Below are 6638 nucleotides of genomic sequence, written 5' to 3'. Positions count from 1 at the left end.
TACTTAACTCCCTGACATCTTTAACTTTGTATTATTAGTAGCGCCGCGTATAAACAGTTCTCTGAGGCAAGTAATTATTATAGTTGACACTTATAGATAACTGCTTTTAAAGCGCCACACACGGATTTCATTTTGATTTCCTTCGTCCAAAAGTTTGTAGCTTATGGTGAATGCTTAGCTCAAATTGGGGACCTCTGGACAATTGACATATAATAAAATCACATATACAAGCAACATTAGTCAGATGTGATACATACGGGTTCTTATAAATCAATTTTTTGAATGCAAAACATTTTTTTGGATAAAATGATGTAATTGAAAAAAATAATTACAATTCCACAACTAAATATAGTAAAATGAGGCCAAATGGTAAGGTATATAATTGTGCTTGCTTATTTTATTCGGGTCGAGAGTTTTTTTACAAGTTTTTTTATAAATGCCACGACTGATCTTTTACGTACTATTATTTAAACAATGTAATTAATCATTACATTAAAAGTGAGTTACAGTAATAAAGTGACAGGAGTGGATACAATTTACATAGTTTTTATGATCTGGATTATTGCCTTAGTAACGAAAATCAATCTAAATCAAACATAATGGTTTTTAAAAACGTATAAGGTAAAAATTAAGCATTATTGGAAATTTAAGAGGATTATCAGTTACATTTTAAAATTTTAAAGAAAATTATTAAGGAATAATGGGTTTTTTGTGAATCCCAATTTTATAATTTGTATAAAAATAAGTAGGGAATATATGTTCATTCCATTTTTATAGTCTTTCATACCCCATATTATTATTTTCTCATAATTTGTTGACTCCGTCAACGGCAAAATTATACACCCGGTCATTGTCTAATATTTTCAAGTTAAGCTACTTAACAATGTTTAAAAAAAAAGGGTCAAAATTGTACAACCACTTAAATCAATTGTGCACACTCAAGGTCACTCATGTCATGCACACCTAGGGTTTTATTTATATATAAAGCGATCAAAATTCACCTAATTTCATCACACAAATCTCAACTTTCCTTCTCCACAAAGAACAAATTTTAAAATGACCCCGAAGAGAAACAATTACTTTCCTCCCCCCTTCCCTGGTGGCTACCTTGCCTTTCCTGTGAGGAGGCCAAGAAGTGGTAGGCATTTCCCCCCACCAAGGGGAACCATTCGAGCTCTTGCCATGATTGCTGAAGCCGCATCCGTGAGAACTACAAGATCTCCTACCCCTGCTAGGAATGAAAACCAATATCAAGTCGTTAGAAACGACGTTGTAAGAGTTTCAGAAGTTGTAAATCCTGATCTCAACTTACCTCCAAAAGAGGAAGATGAGAATCCCCCGGAACCTGTTCAGTCATTGCCGCCAAACGAAGGGCACCATCACCGCCAACTACTTCCTCCTTTACCAGTCCTTCCGAATGGTGGTGTGCCGGAAGTTTATTATGCTCTCCCCCGAGTGAATGGTCGAGGGTTCCCTTTCAACTTCGTGGAGGGAGATCCGATGTACACCATCAGGGTACGTAGCACAAATCTGCATGATGTTGGTATTCGCTATTCTCTTCGTGCAACATAATCCATGTATCATATATTCCAAGATTATTCTCAAAGAGTGGACCTCGAACCGGGGGAGATTGTTATTAAGCGGTACAACAATGTTGTTTCTCGCTTTGAAACCGCGTTTTCAGCTGGACTCCAAGACGGAGACACCCTCTCCGTAGAACCTCAGGTATATATACTATATATCCCTTACATATTAATTATAATTGGTAGATAACGAGTAATATTATAAAGTGCAGTTGAGTAGATGGAAAATTGTTGGTAATTCATTTAAATGATAATTTCCATTGCAATTACTCCTACAAATAGAAACAAATTTCGTTTAAATAAACATACGAATTCCGCATATGATGTACAACATTATATGTCTATACATAAATTGAAATAAACGTGATAGTATTGCAAGTATATGACTTGGTTTTGATGTTGTAGTGATTTTATTGGTCAACAATTCTTATGAAAAACCTTGTTAATAAATGGATTAAATGAAATCATGAGTATTTGGAAATTAATGAAACATAAATAAAAAACTTACATTCATCTATTTTGCCAATTAACGTTTGAACGAAATGCTTATTAATAATGCTTAGAAAACAGATGTTTTTTCTTAATAAATCCATATGTATGTTACAAAAGTGTGTTGTAATAATTTCTTTCAAAAAAAGGGTGTTGTGATAATTATGTTTGACTAGAATAAAATAACGAATTATTTCAATGATATTGTTTAAAGCATTTAATGAGATCATGGTCATGGTTTATTTACATTTGTGAAAGATAAAACTTATATGTTGAAAATAATAGGGTCAAGTCAACTAAGGGTTGCATACAAGTATAAAGATTTAGTGTGTCATATAATGAAGTAGAATGACATGTAAGTGATTTAACTTATGTATATCGAAGTATAATAAAAAAGGAACAAAAAAGTTTTATCTACTTAAAAATAAAAAATAATAAACAATGTAATATTGTTCATGATCAATATTTATCAACGAGTATATAATCATGGAATATGAGTGATTAAGTGATGGTGTGTCGATGTTGAATAAGCATAAATGTCCTAATAACAGAGTTAATAAGATGTGATAATTGTGTTGTAGGAGAATGGTAACAATGTTGACACCAGGTTTAAGGAATTCATGATATAAGACTTGGGTTCAATTCCTAAAGAGCTTAAAGTTAGGGCGGTCCCTAATGATACACTGTATGGTGTGTGCCAACTCTGGGCAGCTCGAAACAATATCCATCCTCGTAAAATTATTACTTTTTATGAAAATGGAGTTGTCACTTCTCTCGACACCGTCGCTGAAGCCGGAATCAAGAATCAAGGCCGCCTATACTTATTGCCAAATGACTGGAGGAACCCCTGATTGATTTTAATCAATGCTGAAAAATGGTGTAGGCATCTAGTGCTATTAAAATAATAGTTTTACTTATGGTGTGTTAAGCTAAGCAATATGTGGTTTTGCGACTAGTATTTAGTATAATCTCTCGAGCTGCATTATGAATTTTTCTCCACCCCTCACCAACCCACAAGTGTTATGAAGGCGAGAGTATATGTTAGTATTTAAGTGTGACTATAATGTAGTAGCTTGTTATTGCATTCTTAGAGGAACTTGTTATGTATTAAGGGTATGTAGTCGATGTTATTAACTTGGTAATGTACTTCATCTTAGTTTGTGGGACTAGATATAAATGAGTCAAATGTTTAATTACATTATGATTAATTAATGGTGTTTTTAACTCAAACCAAATTGAATTTTGTGATGCCAATTACAAATAAAGTAACAACACTAGAAGTTATATAAAGTTATTTTCTCACAAAAATATAAGTAGTTATATAGGGGTGACAAATAAATAAATAGACAAATTATTATGCGTGTGCACATCATTCGTATGAAATCCGAATTCCAATCCAATCAAAACCTAATTATTAAATCGGAGCAAATCTTAAACTCAATTCCGTTGTAAAATATTTGACACATGGCTCTAACAGTTACTTCTACATAAACTATGTTAGTAGGACTATCTAATAATTAATTAATGAGGTGATTTTAAATTATTGAAATTAATAATGATTCAGAAGATTTTAATAATAGTACATAATTATTTTAATAATCGTTTTAGACGCGATTTTTTATTGTATTATAATTCAGATATTCTGATCGGACCCAATTAATTAAATTAAAATTCAGATTGGATTGGGAGGCATAAACAAATCATATCGGTTTGGAGAATTTGTAAGCCATATTATATTTTGGATTGTAGCTGCTATGTGCTGCACCCAAGTCTATCTTGGTACTTTGAACGACTACAAATTATTACAATATCCCTGATCGATAAGCTGCCTATACGTACCAATCTTAGCACTTCTGACGATTGTTCGAACATTTAATCCCATTTCACATTTATTTAAAATGAAATGAAAAATGCACAACAATAGCTGAAAAGAGGTTCAAAAAGGGTTGAGATTGTCAATTTAAACTTATTTTTTACTGGTGAAGTTAGCGAAAAACAAAGTTGATTCAATTCATGCCCATGTTATAGATGTTGTTGGCTACCCAATGGTTTTTGACCAGTAGATCCCGAGTAAGAGGATTTAAGGGAACTGCCAGGGTAAATTGTTCTTTTACTTTTGTTCTGGGCATGACAGTAATGTTAATGCAGCCCAACCACTTTCATGAGTCCTAAGGGCCTATATAAAAAGGTGACCAAAAAAGTTAAGCAGGCATTCCTTTCTCAAAATAACAAAGTTATTCAAGTAATTAGTTGAGCTTGGGGAAAACTTCATGGAAGGTTCATCCTACAAAAGTGTTGAAAGAACTACTTAAGTGAAGTCCACTATTTTCGTTGGACCAAGAGATCGGTTGACGACTCCTGTGTTCACTGGATACGATCCAATTAGAGATTGGGGTTCTAGCCAAACGTCATTGGACTTTGACGAAATCCTGAGGGAAGGTGAGGAAGAAGAGCATGAGATAGGTGAATCGGAAATTGGAGAAGAGGAGGAGGAACATGGGGATATGATTACACTCAGAAACCTATTGTTGCTCCTTCCATATTTATCTCCAACGAGTGATTTGCCGATTTGTAGTATGGATGAACGTGATTGGGAATTGAAGATGTCTCCAAATTTAGAGGGACCAAAAACAAATTGGAAATGGGTCGCTTCCTACAAGAGTATGTGGTCAAGTGTCACTAGGAAACTAAAGAAAGTGCGTGTTGGTAAGGGGTGGAAGTTTAACCCTTGGTTGAAGAGGTCTCATAAGTGGAAAGAGTTGGACCATGTTTCCGAAGACGAAGACGGCGTTGCTAAATGCAAAAATACTGGTGGACATGGTCATAAGGCAAAAGGTTTGGGTTTCTGCGTGTGTTTCAAGGCTTGATATCGCATCTCTCATTAAAAAAATTGTAATCTATCTAAAGTCTTTGAAGTCGCACCTATTAAACATATTAGCATCATGTATGCGTTTGAACAATAGTGCTTTATTCTATATGTGAAAATTAGCGTAGTATTTTGCCTTGTTTATGTCCTCCTCCCTTAGTTATGTTTTATGGACTGGGCCGCTTTTGATGAATCATGTATCCTTTTGGTTTGTGGGCCTATAAACTCAAGAATCAGTATTGTAAGATACCCACTATATTACGGTTCTATGGGCAGACTACCTTCTATTTGTGTGGTTTATTTATGAAAATCAAGTTTGTGATTTAATTTTGTTGTTTTTTTATTTATTTATTTTTATCAGATTTAACTAATGGTATTTTCTATTACGTTAATTATGTTTAAATGGTTGTGTACGTTTGGGAACAGCTGCGTTCCTGGTTAATTCGACATACAATTCAACAATATTAATTAGGATTTTTAGCATTTTGGGCGGTGACGCAAAATATGAACTTCCTTTAGAACAAGATCATATCCATATAACACAAACAGATGAAATGGTCTGTCATGCTATTTCATTTTTCGCCTTGGTCTGTTGAGGTGGACTAACTGGATTGGGCCCAATGCAATGCAATGCGTTAAATAGGTTTCAAGTTGGGGTGGTTATTGGGAGGGTCAGTGCGGTTCGGTGCGGGCCATTGGGGGGGGGCGGGTCAATTGCGGGTCAATAGAAATAGTTAGTGGGTTAGGGTCGGGTAAGGGTCAATGCAGGTCAGGGTCGGTGAAAAACTGAAGCGGGTCATTAATGGGCCTTTACCCACTAAATGATAATGCATTATAGATTGGGCTCTTAGCCTTTTCTGTTGGTGACGATAAAAATCATCAAATCATGAAAAAACAAGAACCCTAACCCCTAAAATTCCAACAACATACAACAATGTGATTTCTAAAACAAAATAAAATGCGCATACATACCACTAGAATTACGCAAACGTACGTGGTAAAAAAATTGATGTCTGATAAACTGCTTCAAGCCTTCAATGGAGGAGATGAACTGCTTATGTTCTTATTGGGCTACTTATTAGATTTTCCTTTAATTAATGGGCTGTAATTTAAGACCCTATAAAAGCCCTATAAGACATGACCCTTTAAAAGCCCTGTCCATTAAAATTAAAAGGGTCAAAACCCTTTAATTATAAGCCCGACCCTTTTGCCATTGGGTAGCCCTGTCCAATAACCAGGCCTAGTTTAAAGTCAAGCAACTGTAACACATAAACAACCAATTTCAGTTTTACAGCCAGTAATTTAGAAACATACTTAGTGTCATATGATTACATAAATTAAACCAAAGAGTAGAGTCTACGCATAGGCTTGAGATAAACAGCGTAAAGAAGTTAAAGGTGATTACAATAAGCATTAGCGCAAAAATGTAAAGAGATTAAAGGTGCATTACATAAATTCAAAGTCGTAACACTGTCGTCTGTGGTCGCTTAAGAACGCTTGCTACGCCTTCCTTTTGGCCTCCCTCTGCCCTTCTTCGGTGGCACCGGGTCTTTAGTTAGGGAGACCGTATAATTAATCTCATTCGCTGTCGAACAACTAGCATTTGGCACCTGTATTATAAAATATTAATATAAATATTTGTTTTAAATTGTGAGGTTTTGTATGAAATGTTTTTGCTAATAATGACAAATAAGCAAAAA

This window comes from Chenopodium album, chromosome 9 (genome assembly GCF_948465745.1).
Source record: "Chenopodium album chromosome 9, dcCheAlbu1.1, whole genome shotgun sequence".
NCBI lineage: Eukaryota > Viridiplantae > Streptophyta > Magnoliopsida > Caryophyllales > Amaranthaceae > Chenopodium > Chenopodium album.
The sequence above is the reverse complement of the archived record's forward strand: the minus strand, read 5'-3'. Positions refer to the sequence as shown.